The sequence below is a fragment of the Athene noctua genome, chromosome 3 (assembly GCF_965140245.1).
Source record: "Athene noctua chromosome 3, bAthNoc1.hap1.1, whole genome shotgun sequence".
NCBI lineage: Eukaryota > Metazoa > Chordata > Aves > Strigiformes > Strigidae > Athene > Athene noctua.
In genome coordinates, this window is record NC_134039.1 from 20,332,441 (window position 1) to 20,353,402 (window position 20,962).

Below are 20,962 nucleotides of genomic sequence, written 5' to 3' on the forward strand. Positions count from 1 at the left end.
TTTGATACATATTCTATGAAACATCAGCTGAATTGTTAGAAAGATGCATTATCAAAACAAAATACAATTGTTAGCACAAAAGGAAACCTGGTTAGCTATTTTGGGACTAAAAAAAGCCTCTTTTTAAAGCCACATTTAACATCCCATAAATTTGGCATGCCAAATGAAACCCCTCCTATAACAGCAATACTGGAAAAGCTATGATGAAACAGTTAAAAGAATGCCTTTTCCATTTAATAACATGCCTATTGAAGTTAAAATCGACTCTGGAAAGTGACTTTCATAAGCCTGTAAACAATTAACAAACCTTTATTCAAATTTACCATGGGCAAATATTCTTTGATTTATACATACACGAATAATACAGTATTTGAATATTTCTCTAAATCTCAGTCATTAAATAGAAATAAGATTTCTTTTAACTCTGCAAAATAGTCAGAAGTATGTCAAATAAAATTTGTACCTAACCAAAGCTCCAAAGTAAGCACAACCTGTTTTGGTGTACTAGAGCCACCTTACAACCAGCTTATCTTCTGAATCACTAAGTCAATTCACTGCCTCACTTTAACTGTTCTCTTCCTGTTTTACAAAGAAGCAGCAGCCGATTGACCTACAGTACATACTGTATTTTGTATTCATGTATGTTCTGCTACTTTCCTCTCTCATGCAAAAACACAATCAAAATCAAATTCTGTTCTCAGCAATAAAGACTTCTATCAGTTCAAGAGATGTGCGAGCTGCTTTTGGTCTTCTGTACTGAGAACAGTCATTGTTACACCTTTCTGAAGAATGCCTGACATCTACCTGAGATGCAGTTTACAAAGCTAACTAGAACCAAGCTGTATTGATTATGTGTCAAATGTAATCATGTGGAAGTGTGGTATTGCCTTTAGTGAGCACATACTTAGTAATTTTGCTTAGCATAGCTTTTTTTAAAAAAATTCCTTTAAACCTTTGATTGCTCCTTGCAAAACATGTTTACTGACATACCCATATTTTACGTCCATTTCTCCTGCACATCCCCACAAATATATCATATATCCAACTTGGTAGCGTGTTTGGCTGCTCTAAGCCACTTTTCATGGAGTGCAGTACTTAGCAACTGTCTCAAATAAATTACTATCTGTGCTGAGTGCTGCTCAATTCATTAGCAATTGCAACCCTTGGGAAGCATCCTGAAATTGTCCCATGACTTGAAAGAAAAAAAAAAATATTCATTTTCTCAGCAGAATTTGCCAGGTCACTGCGCGCTCCTTCTTCCGTTAGAGTGACTGCGTGTGTGGACCAGAGCTACTCAGAGTGCACAGCTCACACCGCCGTTAAGCTCTTCAACACTTCCTACAAGCTATTAATTCTTATTGTCTGCAACCATTGCTCAATTCTGCTACCCTGCTTAACAGTTTCTCCTGTGATTAGCTTTCTCAGAGTGACCAGATCAAAAAAATACACACAAATTATGTCCACTGCTTTTCAGTATCCTCCCACTTCCTTTACTTTCCAGACACACTTTTATAAAGATAACACTATTTGCCATACCCTTTTATTATGTGATTTTTTTTCATAGCCCTAGTTATAACAAATTCCACAACTATCTGCTTTAAAGTGAGATCTGGAAAAAAACTTGGGTTTAGACTCACTCAAAATTATTTTACTCCTCTGACATTTTAACCTGACAATACCTGTTATTTGTACTCTACTTTAATGAAAGTGGTGAAACAGATATTTTAAGGAAAAGGAAGGTAATATATTAGAACTTAAAGCTTCAGTCTTTGAAGTTAACATAACACACTGAGTATTAAAGTCGCAATGAAGCTGAACAGCAGATCTTCACATTTGGGGGAGAAGACATGTCTCCTAACTAAATACTTGCCCATGGTAAGGCATAATACCACTTAAGAGTAAATATAAAAAGCTTTAAAATTATATTTTGAATCAAGTGATAATGACAGCCTGAAGTCAGAAATTTTGTCTGTTTTTCAAAGAAAACCAAGAACCACCCAGCTTGTTCTGCTAAGTAAGCACAAAAGTTTTAGTGAGTTTCAGGTGATATGCAAACAGACCACTCACTATTTGATAGTTGAGTTAAAGCCAAATATATTTCCTGCTCCTTATGCAATTTTCCACTAAAATAGTTTCCACCAAAAAAAATTAAAAAACCAAATGTTTATGAAATGCCGAGACAACTACTTTGACATGACAATTTCAAGAGGCTATGCAATGTTTCTATTCCTTGGTTCAAGAAAGCTCCTGAATATAAATACAAACAAACCTTTTACAGTCATTATCTGTAATTAGGCCAAATATTTACAACAGCATCAAAAAACTACTCATAATTTCCCAAAATTATCAGGCAATTTAATCTCTTTCAATTTAAATGTTTCTGAAAAAAAAAATTAGGCAAACACTTTAAAATTTTAATTAAGTGCATGATGGAGAGAAGGAAATAAACATAAAAGGATAACAGAATGTCTAGTGCTTCATTTATTATTCACTTATACAGCTTTCTCTGATGTATTTCTTGTCTCAAGTGCTCTTTCATCTCTTACAACCATAGCAAAAGTCAACCTGTGCACACTGTGAAGCCATTGTCATCTAGGAGTCTATTAATAAACTCTACTTCCTCTTTAATCTTCCCTTTCACCTCAACCCAGCAGTTCACAGCAACATATGCCGATGTCCTAGACTTTAAGATAAACATCCTTCAAAATTAACTGCATTATCCCTCTTTAATAGGTCCTGCAGTATCAACAGTTTACTTGTGAATATACCCAAGAATGGTCATGTCTTTCTCAGGATCTTGAAAAGACATCATGCCTACTCTGAACAAGAAATATGCAAAACCAGGAAAACAGTAAGAATTTAAGAATAATAACAAGAAAGTAGCTAAAAAAATTAAGAAATATTAAGATATTTAAAATATATAAAAATAATATATTATTAAAACCAGCAAGAAAATAGTTATAAACAGGAAATACCTAAAAAACAAATAAATACTACATTATCTTCCCACAGTATGAGACTGAACAAAAAAAAATCCAGCTAGGACTTCACTGCTGCCATCAGCTTTGTTTTTGAAGGGACTCTAGCATATTGATAGTAAGCAGCAACATAAATGACAAAGGTCCAGCCTTTAATAACAGACAAATCATTTCTGAGACAGATATACTTTGGTTCTTTAGTAGTCAACAGCTGCAGGTTGTCTAATCCAAAACACGAGGAATATTATACCAGTATACAACATGATTGCATTAGTCATAAATACTGATTTTTAAAAAATGCACAAATTCTACAATACTCTTCACCTTCCCCACCTTGTAGCATGGCAGCCTGATGAAAGCAATACAATCTATGTGCTGACACACTGGCATCTTACATGCCCTGCCATTTAATTTCCTAGCAGGCGTTTGAAGATTACAAAATCCCCTGTTTTATTTCAAAAAAATCCCTTTTCCAGAAGGGCAGAGCTATCTCATGAAAGAAAATGAGATATTCCAGAGACTGATGCTCTTTTCTACTCATCCTGAATCAACTGTTCCCACTCTGCAACAGATCACAATATCAGATGGAAAAAAAGAACAACATCTTAATGCCACGAGTATTTTAGAAATTATGCCGGCACATGGAGGAGGAAGGGTTAAGGAGATGAGGATGTAGGGGAAGGAAAAATAAAGCCAAGAATGGCTGAAACAATAATTGTCTACTGATTAAGTAAGTGTTATTAGTAACAAGTCATTGTTTTATCCCATGACCCAAACCCCCCCAGGAATTCTTCCCCAGATAGATAGCAGGCACAAGCTGTAACTCCAGCCTAAACAAAAACAAGTGGACTATTACACGGTAACACCTATCTGTAGCGGATCTGACAGTGTAGCCATGTCAGAAAAGGACACGCTTTCTCCACCCTTTTCCTTTTTAAAATATTACGAAACAGCAAAATCAGATGTATCCATATGACACTGTAACTCACTATGCATTCAATAAAAACTCCTCTTATTGCTATTCCACAGCATTTAGTACTGCTGTTGTACAGAATGTAGAAAAACTATTTAACTTGCTGCATGACTTACTAGTTTTCATTTGTTTCTTCTCAAACCTCACTGTGTTCACTCACACACACTTTTCTTCCTTATGCTAAATTTTTGAATAGTTATTACTTTTAACCCCCTTGTTTCTCCATGGCAAGGTAATTTCTTTAGTTATTCCTCATGTTCTTGTATTGTGGTGTCTTCTCCTCCTGTGTCTACCTTGTTGTTTGACTCGACACTCTCCAACTTGTATCTTCACTCCAGCCACAGATTTTACAAATGGGTATCTCCAGATAGAAATACGTCCCACGGAGTCAGACGAAACGTTGCTGCTGCCCTCTGCTTTGGGACTTGCTTCAGACAACAACCAAGAGCAAACACGAGTTCTGCTGCTGTTCAACATCTTGCCTCAAGGTAAACACCAAGATGCATATGCATGCATAAGTAAGTATTACTTCGAAAATGATCACTGGGGATTTTCCATCCTCAGTACATTGATATCAGAATTTCTCTGAGACAAACTACTACCAGTTGGCCTGGCAGCAGCTTTGTACTGTAATGTTTTCCATCTTCTATTAAGGGGATTGGAGCATCCAAAGGCTGATCAAAAAGATGACAACCAAAAAAGAATATCACACAAAAAATTAAAAGACAGACCCTGCAAGTGAGGCAGTTTCAAAACAAAAAATTTGGACTTCATTCAACACTGCTCTGTCTGTTGTCCCCTTTGCCTCTTTCAAGTCATTCTTTGTTAATGATGGGGGGGGGGGGGGGCAAAGCTTTCTGAGAAAGGAATGGGTACTCCAGTAAACACTCCTCTGTCCAAGCATCAGGACTTCAAGCAAACATGTTAATACAATAGCCACAATAAAATAATTTTGAAAATGCTGTTAATTTCAGTTCTTCTCTGGATTCAGAGCAGTTTTCTAGCCTGGTCATTAGTGTTAAACTGCATCTTGGTTTATACAAATCTGCACTGACTTGCATCCTGTGTTTATATTTTAGTGTATTCCCCAAACAACCCTTCTGCTGGATGCGGCATTAGCTAACTGGGGTTCCTGCTAAAGAAACCTGGGGTGGGGAGGAAAGGACTGGATGTGGCCCCCTCTCCGCCCTGAACTTCACTCCTTCTAGAATGCTGAACTCAAACTCAGAATATTATTTACTTGTCTGTCTAAGGGTGCAGAGGGGTAGGAGCATTTCAACAAATTAATGACTGTGACAGAGAAATGAATACACCAGGAGAAGGGATTTGTAAGTGTATTCACCTCCATTTCCACAGAGCAGTGCAGCAGATGAGCTCAATCAACACTGCTTTTTTGAGTTTCAAATGTGTTTTGACTTTTCATTGACACTTTCTGAAATCTACTATTTTTCCTCAGTCTTCAGGAGAAGCAGTATGCTAAATTCATTAGCAGTATTCCTTTCAACAGGAGAGATAGGATAAATTTATTAAGAAAATTTGGTGACATAATTATCATGGTAGGAGACTTGATATGTTAAAACCAGTCTTCAGAGCAAGAATTGTAGCTAAAAGAGAAGCATTCTGTTGGGAAAGCTAACAAGATTAAAAATGCCCTTTAAATCTTTTTCCTACTACAGTATTTCCCAGTGGTTCACTGTTAAGGCAATATTCTAACAATACAATTAAGATAGGTATCTTTTATTTTGAGGAAGGGGAGAAACACAAAGACCAACAGGAAGAACTGAATGAATAAACTTCAGATAGATCCTGTTCATAGATTTAGTCTTACTATTGCCACACCAAAAAAACCCCTGTTTGAAAACAGGTTCTTATTCTGGCATGGCAACCTATTTCCATTCATTTCACTCAGGTCTGGGCCATGATTTATAATTAACCATATTGAAAGAAAATAAAACAGCTTTACAGATAGAAAAGCTTCAAAGACTTAAAATCCCTATTGCAACAGAAGAACGTTAATAAATATGCTAAGCATTAAAGCCACCACTCACTGCTATTTTTACTTAGAGAATTAACCACCTCAACTAAAGCAAAATGAGTATCAATTACCATGATCAAGGTAATCATGCAGACCTTGCAGAAACCATCACCACAGCTGGGAGACCAGTATCTTGTATAAAACAAAAAACAAAACAAAACAAAACAAAAAACAAACAAACAAAAAAACACACACAAAAAAAAAAACCACAACAACAAAAAAAAACAACCAGAAAAACCCAAATAAAAACCCCTCCACACATAGAGAAGAACAGTCTAACAAGGAAGGGGTCTATGGGACATAAAGAAATTTGTAGAAAGAGCTAGAAAAAGGGAATTAAAACATACCATAAAAAATGGTGTCTCTGTCAAGTCTACTTCAAGTATTTGAAGTGGATCAAAGAGGAAACTCTTCCAATGGATTTAGAGAGCCATTGCATCGTATCTGACTTTGGCACCTCATCTGCAGCACCCAGGAATCCCTGTGCACCCACGCGGACTTGCACAAAGGACATTGGGAGAACATTTCCCATGGAACAAGCCCCAGCACCTTCACTAACTTCTCCCCTCCAGTGTTCAAGGCACAGCTATAAGACAGTTACAAGAGAGAAAGCTAAGAATTAAAATTCTGTTTGAGTTTAATATTTACTGAAAATCAGAGCAGTGGTTCTGTTTGTATTTGACTTTGAAGGCTACTGCTCTTATTTCAGACTCAAGGAAGTGCCCAGGTGCCTAGAAAGTGTCTACTTTATCCCCCCCCAAGTAGAGTAGTGAGCTAGCAAATGATACAATTTTTACTCACAAATCCTAATCCCAACAAGGCTGCAACAGTGCACCCAATATCTCCACCTGAAGAGAGATGTACTGTAATCTGTTCTGGTTTGAGTTTTTGATGGTTTTGTCGTTTGCTCTTTTAAAAGAACAAAACCAAAACAAAAATTGATTTGGAACTACTGACTGGAAAATACAAATGACCTAGCACTGATACCACAGTTTTATTTCTCTTCTTCACACTCTCTGATTTCATTACTTCCTTTTATTCCTTGTTATATCATACTTCAAACAAGATCATAAGATTTCAAAAGAGGGCACTCCAGACACTGATTTGAATGTCAGCTTGCAGTGTAAATTCAACAAGCCATCAATATGTCTTCAGAAATGAGAACTTATAAGTGATAATATTAGCATGCATTTTTGAATGGGCCAGCAGAAAACTCAGCAAGAAGTAGTGTGAGTTTTCTCCTGGCCCATTTAAAAATGGGCGCTTCTTTCCAGATGCTGTGAGTATGCTTCCCAACACCCTGAAGACACCACACATCAAAAAGGTCATGAAATTTGGACATACTTTTCACATTGAAAACAGGCTGTGAGCGTAGCTGATGAAAATTTTCTGAACAGTTTCCTGCGCTGAAGTGCTTGTGAAAATGTTAAGAAATTATGAGACTTACTGTAGTGGTACTATGAGTGTATAAAAATGAACAAGACAATGTCTTCAGGTTTTGTCTGGTGTTACAGGTAAAGTTTTCCTCTCAGTTTGGCCAAAATATCAGTCAACTCTCAAAATAGTTAAAATAATGCTTGCTGTGCAAGTTGACCAAATGAAACCAGCTTAAACATCTACTCGCAAGCTTAAAGGCTGAGTCATGACACACTGACATTATTAAGATTGGCATGGTAGAGCCAATAACAAAAGCTGAACTTAAACTATATAATGACATACTCCAATTAGACCACTAAAATTAACATGGAGGAGGAAGAGGAAAAAGGACAGGAACACTCATCAATGCCTCACTAATTTAGTTTAATAGAACTGTGACAAGATCTAATTATTGTTTTCACATATATGCCTTCTTCAATTTTGCTGAAGTTGCTGTCTTAGCTTTCATCCTGTAGACCTTTTAGCCAGACATCAGACATGGCAACAGATGACTCCCATTACAAGGCTTTCTTATTGCTCCCTATTTAAATTTCACTCTAGCCCTGTCAAAAAAAAAAAAAAAAAAAAAAAAGAAGCCAAACACAAACCCCCTGCACAGCTCTTACCTATTCATATTTGTACTTAAGACAGTATCACACAGAATAAATCAGGACAAAGGACCATTTCCATTACAATCCATCAGCTGGTTACTTAGAAGAACCAATTTCTAGGTGAGTAGTAGGTTACATCTTGAATTAAATGAGACAAAAAAAGTTAAGTAGGAGCAACATCCACTGTTTTTTCTGATTATCTTCAGCACCCAAGCTTCAATTATTGTGAGCCACCCTTTGATACTACGGACAGCATCATTTCTGAAATCTTAATCTCTTTCACCGATAAAGTGCTCCAAATGCCAATCCACACAAGTCTGAAAAGCCTCAAACCTTACCATGTGAAAGGTTCATACTATATATCTCTTCATACCGTATGTGTAAGGTTTACACTCTCTATAAGGTGAAAAAAAAAAAAAAAAAGGCCGTTTCCACACAGTTCAGTGAAAACAGAGAAGGCTATGTTTAATGAAGGTGAGCAAATATGTAAGGTTTAAAAGTTATTGATCAGACCACAGCAGATTAGCACTGCTGACCTGAAAGGTAAGCTCACAGTGGAGCTCAATAGCAGAACTAAAACTTTTCTTTTAAAACTTCATAAAAGACCATATGCTATCCTAATAACGCTGATTAACTCTTCAAACTTCCCTGTTAAGAAAGGCCTAAATCAAATAATGTGCAAACAAAGCAGCAAGTAAAGCTTCACAAGGTTGATACGTAAAAGCTCATTACTTTAGATGTGATTTAAAACAAACACCACCATCACTAGAAAAGTTAGTAGAGTTCCTCAGAAACAAAATATTCCCAAAACATTTTTCGATGCATTTGCAACATCATGTATACATAGAAATATTAAATTAACATGTGGTACCTGGAAAGTATTTTAATTAATTCCAAATCTTGTCAGCACATCTCCTGAAAGGGATCAGGTTTTCACTTTTCATGAACACATAAAAAAACATAAGAAGCAGAATTTGTCTTCAAAACTACATAGTTCTGAAGCCATAGTGTATAGCAGCAACATTATCAATATCTGCGAGTCAAAACTCTGTGCCCTACCTTGGCACGGAGATTTGACTCTAAAGCTGGTTTATAGACACTAACAACAGAAAACCGTATTTATATTTAAAACTTACCCTGTGTTACAGGAATCCTATTTCTTTCAAACTCCTCAGGGGCCTAAGCAAATTACTTTGTCTTTAATCTGTGAGAGAAAATGCTGCTCCTGAAAGTTGGTATCTAAGTTGCCATCCAGTCACTCAACTGATCACTACCTCTTCTATTTTTCATTACCAGTAGGAGACATTGCAAGAAGGGGCCTAGATACACAGTGTCCATATAGGAAGATAAGAACAAAAACAAAACCACAGGGACTCTGAGAATAAGGCAGAAGATAGAAAAAGCAGAAGAAAACAAAATTAATTTTTAAAGAGAATTGGAGAGTAAGTTGCACTATGGTATTTTAAGACCTACCACCAGCAGTCACTGACTTCTACAAACCCTGTTCAGTTTTCCTATCTATGAAAGAAAGAACTCTTATCACCATCACTCATGGGTGCTAAGTGAACCAATTGAGATATTCGATTTAATACTGTCAAAAAGATAATATGCACTAGAAATATGCACTAGGAAAAAGTATGTCTTTCAAGGGACCACTACTTTTTCTTTTTTTCCTTCTACTTGAAATACCTGCTTGACAGCAATCAGGTAATCTAAAATCATTTCCCACCCCACAGCAGAGTGGAGTCATGTAGAGCTATGAGAAGAGCCATGTGACTTGTTTGTTTGTACAGAACTGTTAAGTCAAACGGCCAGTCCCTCCATACCACACAGCATTTCCCTGATGTTTTTCCTTCTGAACCATGAATTTGAAACAATAAACTTCAAAAACAACTTCCCCTCACCTAGGGTTAAAAATAAGCATATGACTCTGCAGTAAGATGCATGGCCTTGAACACAGCCTACGCTGTTCTCAGCACTTTCAGATACACAATAACTCGCCCTCATCCAAACATCAGCTGGAGATGTTTGTTTGGGTCACCAAAAATCTTAATCTTGAGTTTTTGTTCGCATTAATGCACACAAAACCCAAAGAGACTATACTGCAACTCAGCAAATAAAGAAAAGGCACTATCTTAAATATATAAGTGTAACTGATCAGTCCACACTGGGGCTACAATTATTCAGCACAAAGCGATTCAAGTGTAAAAGAACTTACGGAACTGAGGTCACAGATGAACGCACACCCCACCACAGTATTAATGGTGCACTTCTGTAACTCCGCATTTGTTTCATGGAAGAAAACGGACTGAAGAATAACAGATTCCACAGTTTGTGGGAAGAAAATTAATATAAACTTTTCATGTTTTATGTCTATGATTTTCTACTTTCAATTGTTTATGTTTCTCTGTACAGATACAATTTTCTCTGCCATTAACCTGGGCCAAGCTCTTCCTCTACATGCATTACAATAATGAAAACATATATTCAACTAATGTCAAATTTTTGAGGTTTGTTTTGTTTTAAATTACCTGATAAAATGCAGAAACAGGAATTTTCCCCAAATCAATTAACATATTCATATTTCCAAAAGCAGTCTCTGATGTAAATGCCCAGGCTTAGCAAGTTACAGGCTTGACTTCTAGAAGTAAAAGTATATACTTTTTAAATGTCAATGCCCTTACAATGACTTACTAGGTTTCCAGCAAACATCCAGTGATTAAAGATAACAAAATTAAAAACCTTTATAAAAGAAAAAATATAATTAGTGAAAAATGGTTTTGGCTCCAGTTTATTCTAATTGCAGAGTCTGAATTTTCACAGATCACAAGAAAATTTTGTGCAGAAATTTGCCTTTGTTGGTTACCATGTCAAATTTAACAAGCTGTCACTAAAAAGGTATTCTGAAATACTGTAACCAGGTATTTTATTGCCATTTGCTCATTCACTGAATTGAAAATATTTTACTGAGGTACTTCCAATGTCAATTTTTTTAAAAACTGATGTCAGATAGTTCTCAATGGAAACCTCAGTCTGGGAGAGAAGTCCAACATACCCTGATCCCAGGAAATCTCAGAGGAGCTCCATTTTTCAGAAAGCTCCCACAGATTTTGAAGGAAGATAATTTTTAAAAATCTTCCAGGATATGGATTTACTGTTCTTCACTCAGTTCTTTTATTAGAAATAAGTGTGTGTGATATAAGTGTGGGTGGGAAGGTGGAAGGGAGAAAGGGAAGGAGCTAAAAAAGCCATATGTAGTATCACTTTTTGATCTTTTTGTGCTTGGAGGGGTGATAGATGAGGTTACAGAAATCTGCGTGCACTCAGTTGAGAAAATCATTCATTCCCATGCACTTGAAAAATTGTTCTAGACCTAGATCTAATGATCCTAACATGATGTAAGAAATTCAAATGTTTTTTTCAAAAGCTATGGTTACTGTCCTACAAAGCTAAGAAAGAATTAAATAATCTCTTTACCTTTCCAGGTGAGTCAGTACTTTATGGAGATCTTGCACAAATTATCGTCATTGGGGATACTATAGGTTGGTTGCAGTTTTCTTTATCATGTTTTTTTGTTCCCCCCCCCAAAAAAAACCAAACAAAAACAAAAACACAAAAAAAAACCCAAAACCAACAAACGTTGAACTATTCTGTATCTCTTTGGTACTTCTAATATATGATACTGAACAGAACTGTCAGACTTCACAGGCTGCTCGACTTTCAATACCAATGATACTATCACAAAATGAATTATACCTTCAGTTGGCATAAGAAGGATGGAAACAGTCTTTAATGCAATGAATGTTATCCATAAGGCCCTTATCCTCCTGATTACATCCATATGGCTAGAAAACACATAGAGCCCTGCAAAAGATGCTAAAGAGAAGACATTCACAGAAAATTTTTGAAGGATGAAGGCCTATATAAATAGAGCTTTCTCCCACATAGGAGGCAACTATGAAACCCTGTTTATTATAAAACTTCATCAGTTTCTCACCAATAATTAATTTTGTTTATAGAGCTTGAAGTTGCTTATACTGTTACACATTTTCTATTTGATGACACTGAGAAAGATACTTCTTTCTTTTTCAGAAGGTACACTGGATAAACTTCAAACCCGTACCCAGTTTCAAAGGAAAAATATTTGTCCTACACAAAGCCTCCATTCAGAGTCCCTGTTTTTACTACAGTAAGAAAAATAGCTGTGCTCTGGATAACTTGTTCATGTATGCCAATAAAAGCACACTGGATTAAAGCCAGCACTGCTAGCAATGCTATGGAAAGCAGAACTCTTTTTCTGTCTTTGTCCTTTATTTATTCATCATTCCTAGTTCTTACTACTTGTTTTCATTACCTGTGTCTTTGTATTACTGTAAGAGGCAACCAGAAGAGGAAAATAAGACTAAAAAATAAAAGCAAATCTTTTAAAGTAGCTCTTTTATGAAAAAAAGCTTTCAGCTATCTTTAGAGTATGTTTAAAATGTTAAGCATGTATTCTTTTAAACTCCACTCTCATTAAAACTCACAAGAGAGACTAAAGTATATTAATGTTTTAGAGCTATAAAGAATTAAGAAATTGAATCATCTAGGTTGGAAATACCTAGAATATCATCTAGTCCAACCATTAACTTAGCATTGACAGTTCCCAACTACACCATATCCCTCAACGCTATGTCAACCCTACTCTTAAAACACCTCCCGGCATGGGGACTCCACCACCACCCTGGGCAGCCCATTCCAACGCCTAACAACCCCTTCTGGAAAGAAATGCTTCCTAATATCTAGTCTGAACCTTCCCTGGTGCAACTTGAGGCCATTACCTCTTGTCCAATCGCTTGATACTTCATTAAAGAGACTCATCCCCAGCTCTCTGCACCCTCCTTTCAGGGAGCTGTAGAGGGCGATGAGGTCTCCCCTCAGCCTCCTCTTCTCCAGACTAAACACCCTCAGTTCTCTCAGCCGCTCCCCGTACGACCTGTGCTCCAGACCCTGCACCAGCTTCGTTGCCCTTCTCTGGACACGCTCGAGTCATTCAATGTCCTTTTTGTAGTGAGGGGCCCAAAACTGAACACAGGAATCGAGGGGCGGCCTCACCAGTGCCGAGTACAGGGGTAAGATCCCTTCCCTGTCCCTGCTGGCCACGCTATTGCTGACACAAGCCAGGATGCCATTGGCCTTCTTGGCCACCTGGGCACACTGCTGGCTCCTGTTCAGCGGCTGTCAATCAACCCCCCCAGGTGCCTCTCTGACTGGCAGCTCTCCAGCCACTCCTCCCCAAGCCTGTAGCCCTGCTGGGGGTTGTTGTGGCCCAAGGGCAGCCCTCAGGCATTTGGCCTTATTGAAACTCCTCCAGTTGGCCTCAGCCCATGGCTCCAGCCTGTCCAGGTCTCTCTGCAGAGCCTCCCTACCCTCGAGCAGATCAACACTCCCACCCAACTTGGTTTCCAGTTTTTTACCCAGTGAAGCCATGAGCAGCCAGTTTTGCCAGGAGAATGCTGTGGGAAATGGTGTCAAAGGCCTTACTGAAGTCAACGCAGACAACATCCACAGCCTTTCCCTCATTCAGTAAGCAGCTGCCGCCCTGTTGTAGAAGGACAGTTGGACTGGATGATCTTCAAGGTCCTTTCCAACCTAGTTGATTCTGTGAGATCAGGTTTGTCAAACAGGACCGCTGACAGGTTTCATAAACCCATGCTGACTGGGCCTGATCATCTCGTTGTCCCGTATGTGTTGTGTGATGGTACTCAGGATGAGCTGCTCCATCAGTTTCCCGGGCACCAAAGTCAAGCTGACGGGCCTGTAATTTCCCAGATCATCCTTCGGACCCTTCTTATAGATGGGCAACACATTGGCCAATTTCCAATCAGTCGGGACCTCCCCAGTCAGCCAGACCTGATGGTAAACGATAGAAAGTGGCCTGGCGAGCACCCCAGCCAGCTCCTTCAGCACCCTCGGGTGTATCCCATCCAGTCCCATAGACTTGTGTGTGTCTGTGTGATGAAGCAGGTCACTGACTGTCTCCTCCTGGATTGTGGGGGGGTCGTTCTCCCAGTCTCTGTCTTCTGGCTGAGGAGGCTGGATTCCCTCAGTACAACTAGTCGTCTTATTGAAGACTGAGGCAAAGAAGGCATTAAGCACCTCAGCCTTTTCCTCATCACTCGTTAGCATGTTTCCTCCTGCAACTAGCAGGGGATGGAGGCTCTCCCTGGTCTTTGCTTTGCTACTGAAGTACTTATAGAATCATCCTTGATTGCTGAAGCCAGATTAATTTCCAGCTGGGCTTTAGACCTCCTGATTTCTGCCCTGCATAGCCTCACAGCATCTTTGTAATCACTGTGAGTGACAAGCCCCTTCTTCCAAAGGCTGTAAACTCTCCTTTTCTCCCTGAGTTGCAGCCAAAGCTCCCTGTTCAGCCAGGGTGGTCTTCTCTGCCACCAGCTTCTCTTACAGCACCTGGGGACTGCCTCTCCTGAGCCATTAAGACTTCCTTCTTAAAGAGCGCCCAGCCTTTCTGGACCCCTGTAACCTTCAGGATTGTCTCCCAAGGGATTCTCTCAAGCAGGTGCCTAAAGAAAGACTAAATCAGCCCTTTGGAAGTCCAGGATGTCAGTTCTGCTTCCCCCTCTCCTGGCTTCTCTAAGAATAGAGAACTCTATTATTTCATAATTGCTGTGCCATAGTTGGCCTCCAACCACCACATCATCCACCAGTCCTTCTCTGTTCACAAAGAGGAGATCCAGCAGGGCACCTTCTCTGGCTGGTTCACTCATCAGCTGTGTCATGAAGTTATCTCCCACACATTCCAGGAATCTCTGGGACTGGTCCTGCTCTGCTGTATTTCCAGCAGATATCTGGGAAGTTAAAGTCTCCCATAAGAACAAGGGCAAGCGATCATGAGATTTCTCTTAAGTGACTACAGAATATATCATCCACCTCTCTGTCCTGGGTGGGTGGCTTATAATAGACTCCCACTACAGCATCTGCCCTGTTGGCCTTTCCCCTGATTCTAACGCAGACACTCCACCCCGTCTTCACTACACTTGTGCTGGAAGCAATTGTAATAGTTCCTAACATACAGCACCACCCCACCACCTCTCCTTCCTTGTCTATCTCTCCTAAAGAGCTTGTAGCCATCAATTGGCACACTACACTCATGGGAGACATCCCACCATGTTTCTGTGATAGCCACTACATCATAATTTTCCTGTTGTATCATGGTTTCAAGCTCCTTCTGTTTGTTACCCATGCTGTGTGCATTGGTATAGATGCACTTCAGATGTGTTGATTTTCCCCAGCAGCTTTTTGTATTTAGAGGTCCTAATTCCAGCCTGAACTTTCACAAGTGTTACCATATTGATGTAGTTACTCGGGTACCTGTGCTTTCATGCAGGACTAATCAAGATGCTTGCTGCTTTAACCTAGGGCAGGTCTGTGGCAGAGCCAGGGTATAAGAGAACTTGGAGAAAATTCTTAGGAAGTTATTCATACTATAGTGGGATTTACCATGCATATATGCTTCCCCAGACCCCAATGTCTTTCTAAACATTTTCCCAAACAATCACAGAAAATTAGGCTGAAAAGGAAATAAGCCATCTCCCATCCTTCAAGCAGGAGGAACTGTGCCAAGGTACTTCTCAAAATGTAGCACCTCTCAACCTCTTCCTTGGGCCATTAGACAGCTAAGCTGAAAACCAAGCCTGAGGAAACCCAGGGGTTCATTAGCTTACTATGAAAAAGTTTTCTCAGTAAATAATCTAAATCCTTGTTGCAATTTAAATTCGCTTGATACTGTTTCTATCCACAGCATACTCAAGAAATACATTAGGTTATTAATTTTAGAAGAAAATAAAGGTAACAACAACATGCATCCAACCAATGTTAAAATGGGCTTATAAAAATATCCTGTTCCTCAGTCTTGTTTGATAAAGATAGTTGTCTGTTACCTCCTCTCTCTTTTATAACTTAGTACTCATATCAGCACTGCAATAGGCCTACAAAGGTGTCATCTCATGCGTATCATCTCATACGTTTTTCCAGCTAAGCAATCCAAAGTAAGCAGATGTCAACTTCTATTTTCCCACAGGATTGCACAAGGCAACTTTCAGGGGAAACAATATTAGTTACTTCATCTGTATGTTGTCTTTCATTATCTCAGTGTTTTTCTAAACCATATCCCCTTACTACTTCAACTTTGTATAACCTCTTCTCTTTCCTCATAATGTTTAATTCAGCCTTATGCTTTTCTTTTTCTCCTTTTCCTTTTGTCATGCACATCTACAGCAGACTTTCAGAAACAAAATAATTCAAGAAAAAATAATCCAACTGCAGCCTCAAAAATAGTTCCTGATGTTTTCCAAATACTTTAAGACAGGGACTCTGCTTGCCATCTGCATTGTGACTGTCCTTCATCTCCTGACTGAGCTGGATTACCACTAAGATAATTTAACACTGACAGTTGTAAATATTGTCTTTTCCAACTGAGGCATCAAAAGCATTAGGAGGTAGGGTTTATTGTGAATGGATGTGGTAATTTGTTTCCCAGCCATTGCATTAAGCTTTCTGAAAACTCAGAGTCATTCACAGATAGATTTATGTGAAATGGCAGAAGCAATTACTGCTCTAATTGCCTATGCCTTCTTTTTGCCTTTACAAGAATGCAAAAATGTGACATAAAAATCTCAAGTTCCTTCTGGGAGACAGGGTTTGAAATCCAGTGCACAAGAGCAAGCTGCATCTTGCAGGGTTGAGGTTACGGCCTGAATGAGATTTAGCACAGGAATAAGGGAGTTTACTGGGACAGCAGGAAGGCTGTCAGATGCCCCATCTTAGTTCATTCAGAAACAGCTTAGATAGTCCCCAGACTACCCACATTTGGGTCACATTCTCTCAAGACTTGTCTTTACCCCAGCACCAGCTATCCATACATGACTTCACCAATGTGGTAACCCTGTTTTGTTGGAAAAAGATGTCACAACATGACAGGAAACCTCCAGAGTGCAGTCAGCAGGGCAGACCAGTGGGGATATTGCCATCAGAGACACCATAGCTCCCGCTGCTGTGGTCTGCAGCCGGACACCATCTGCCAGACGGCAACAAAGCAACAGTGCCTGGTGTTACTGAATCTCCCCTGGCCTGGTCTGAAACGCCACGTTTTGTCTCCAATTTCTACAAGCAAGTCAAGAGAGATGCCACCTACTGCTCCAGTAAGGCGAGCCTTGCCAGTGCATGTGCCAACCAACCACCCTGCAGAAAAATTGCCCCGGGGCTTCAGCTGCTCAGGACAGCAAGGAGCTGGGTGAAGGCAGACCCTCAGTCACACCCCAAGCTGGTATTTCAGCAGCAACCTGCCCTGTATCGCGCTCAGCACTGTTCAGCCCTACAAACATGTTTTTGTAAATACCCAGGTAACACCTGGTGATGGTCTGTGAAAATCTCTCCCAGGGTAGAGCTGCCCCACCACTCAGTACTATGCTTCTTTTCCCCTGATCTCCCTTGGCAGCTGCCCTGTCATGGGCCTAGCTCGGCATCCTATTGAGCCACGTCCTCAAGAAATGACCCGTGGGCCACCCACCTCTCCCACCAGGGATATCGTAGGTGTTTCCCTCAGCTGCACAGGAGGGCCAGTGGGAGCAAAGCCATTAATTGTGATGTTGTGCTGCATGGCTGGAACTGAGAGGTCACCAAATCATTTGCTACCCATGCATAACAAGGTCAATACTCCTTGCCAAAGGCATTGGCACAACTAATACCTAGCCAAGCTGTCAATGTCAACTACTTTCATGCCCTTCATCAAAGGGAATACAGCATGGCTCAAGTCCAGAGCACTGAAGGTGATATTTAGGCAAAATACCTATAAAAAAAAAATTTGCTTCCTTTGCCATTATTCAGCTTTGTGACTCAGTTCTTCCAAGCATACATAAATCTCAGCCAGTGAAAGCCTCTCAGGTGATATTAACAGGAGATATACACATGCATTTTCTCTAAATTAAGTTAGAAAAATGGAATGAGATTGCTGCTCTAAATCAGATTAGGGAGGTCAAGGATTATAGAAATTAGAAAGCGAGAAGGCCATTGGATTCAGCCCTTTTTCTGCTACAAAAGCACTAATAGGCACAAGCTTTCCTGTTGTACTGCTGCAGCACCACCTCTTGAAAATCTTACACCCAAAGGAAAAAAAAACCAAAACAGATGAGACATAAGAGAGTCCTTCTGCCAGCAGAAACGTAGTACTGAGAGCATAACTGTGCTGCCCTTCCTCTCCTGCCCATGTACCCCTGCCACGCTTGCACAGTACTCCTTTCACCCAGGAGTTTCTCTTATATGTTAGGCCCTCAGTTTGGATTCTCACACCTGGCTAAAGAAAAGGCACACTGGGTTCCAGCTGGCAGCTTGGAGACTTGCTAAAAACCACACTCATTTGGGGAAAATACTGAGAACTTACCCAGCAATGGGGAAAAAGCTCACACTCTTTTAGGCTTAAATAAGGGCATTTCGGGCCAATAGTCTCAAAAACCCTTATTGCTTCTGAAAGGTTGAGCCCTGTTGTCCCCATCTTCCTCATTACCTCTTTTCCCAGTAAAAAGCATGCGTATCTCAGTTTAGAAAAATTCCCCAGAATATTTGTATGGTTCTGCAAACAACATATTAAAAAAATCACATATTTGGGGGGTGGGAGGGGTTCTATTATTCTACAAACTGGGAAATCCCAACAGATGTCCTGACATCTTTTCCTGCTGCCCAAATCAACTGATGACACCAGGGGCTTCTGTGTAGTTCACTCCTGCCAAGTTTTAGTATTGCTTAGCAGATGGTTACTTCTCACCATGCACAGGGCTTTCCCCTCCCCAGCACTGAACGGTTTCACATCAGCTAGAAGTAAAGGCACCGGTTTTCCAGGCTTCGCAACCAGCTCCCTTTACACCTGCACCATCAACAGCGTGGCCCTACTCTCTTGTTCAGGTGATCTGGAAGCTCAGGAGATGCTAAATATCCACCTTCCTTTTAATCGTGAGCAGAAGTGGCAGTGCAGCCCTTTAGCAAATGGCTCTGGTATGTGATGAGAAGGACAAAGTGCTCTGGTAACACAAAACCACCAGCAGCGATAGCTATCCTTCAAAATTTCAGGCATACGCTGCACAGCATCTTCATTCCTGGTAATGAAGTGTAACACACTGAACTACAGAAGATGACACTTGCTTTGAATGGTTAACAAACAAGTCTTAAACCGCTGTAAATTATCCTTAGTACAAAAGATAGTAAGGTGGCTCTAATGAGGGAGGAGATGATACTCTCTCAGGCTTGCCCTTGAAATGGAAATACGTAAAATGTGATGTCATGTAACTTGCAATTCCCTGATAATAAGCTCTTATCTAATGTTCCTCTTCTTCTCAGGTTTTAGTGCACTCCAAGGGGATATTATCCAAGAGGATAATATACATGAATATACATGATGCAGAAAACTAGCCACATGCAATATAAAAACTAATGCCAAACTGACCCCAAATGCTTTTCCAGAGCTGACTTCCAAAACTGTCCAAGCGGAGGCAAGGAATGGAAGAAATCTCTCATTTCTGACTCATGCTGTTGGCCTGAACATGAGATGGCCCATTACTCAGAAATGGCATTTGGACGCCCCCTCCTCCCAGGAGTGGAGTGCTGCAAAGGGGGAGGAAGCATCCACATCTCCATATTTGTGGAAGAAAAAGGATTGCACAAAACTTGAGGAATCCTTGATACATTTCAAGCCACAAAAGTAACAATGGAAATTATAAGCAGCATAATGATTTTTTTAATTACCCAAAAGAGAACTGTACAACGTAATACATTTTGCCTACTGTCCCCATCCCACAGACCTTAAGTCAGCTTTGTTGCTCTCTCCCAAGCCTACAAATAGGGCCAGGGGGAAAACCTTGCTTCCACTTTATTTTTCACTCATTTTTTTAACTCCTGTTAAACTTTAATCCCCGTCTTGTTGCACACAGAAAACAGACACTTGAAAGGCAACTGCTAATATAAGAACTGTTGAGCCAAATATTTCAATACTTAAGATCAAATTACAAAAGCAGAAAAAAGAAGCCTATGGGGTTTGCAAGAGTAACAGAACCCTGTTAGAAGACAGAGATTTAAGAACTATTAAGAAGCAGGATGCAAGGGATAAAAGCACAACAGTGTACCGAGTACAAGACTGCCTGGATACTGAAACAGTTATTCAGCACAGGTAGTCATCACAAGTCAACTATGAGATAGGCTGATAGTATGAATTAGAAGTGAAAGAAAACTCTAAAAGAAACAGAGCATCATGAGATGCAAACCAGTCTCTCTCCAAATGAAAGCTACAGTTTTCCTTTCTTTTTTTTCCCCCTTCCAGACACTTGTAGGGGAAGGGGGTGAAGGAACCATAGAGCAGTCAATTGCCCAGCTTCCATTAGTCTCCTCTTAATATCAATTTTGAAAAATATTCCAATTTCATAAGAATCAAGGCATTTGCGTGTACCAAGATGATTCTCAGAATTCAAAACATGGCATGAGTAATATTTGTGTGCGTGGTAGTGCAGTCAGTTGAACATTTTTGTCATCTTTAACACTCACTTCCAAATGCCTCAGGAAATAAATTATTTCATCACAATATGCTCCCAGGATTAAAAACACACATTGTGTAAATTGAGTATTGCTGTTCATGGATCAGTCTGCTCAGAATGTCCAAAATATAATTAGTCTTGCCTAACTAAAAACTTAAACCAGGAGAGACAATTGGCATTCTTTGAATCCTCCAAACTTAAAAAAACCCAAACACACAATTTAGAAAGGATATTTAAACTTTACAATCTTCCATTTTATCAGCTGTTCTTGAAAAATTGTACCCTCCCATGCTTCCTCCACACCCCTTTTCTTTGGATATGAAGGAAAAAAAAAAAATAATCAGTTGCCAGTATCAGGTTGGTCAAGAACA

The 20,962-nt window shown here is 39.6% G+C and overlaps 1 protein-coding gene across 4 annotated transcripts in view; it reads right to left on the reverse strand.

Annotated features, from left to right (window-relative positions):
• EPS8 (EGFR pathway substrate 8, signaling adaptor) overlaps positions 1-20,962 on the reverse strand; it is a 140,038-nt gene that overhangs the window by 57,255 nt on the left and 61,821 nt on the right. The window lies entirely within an intron of this gene.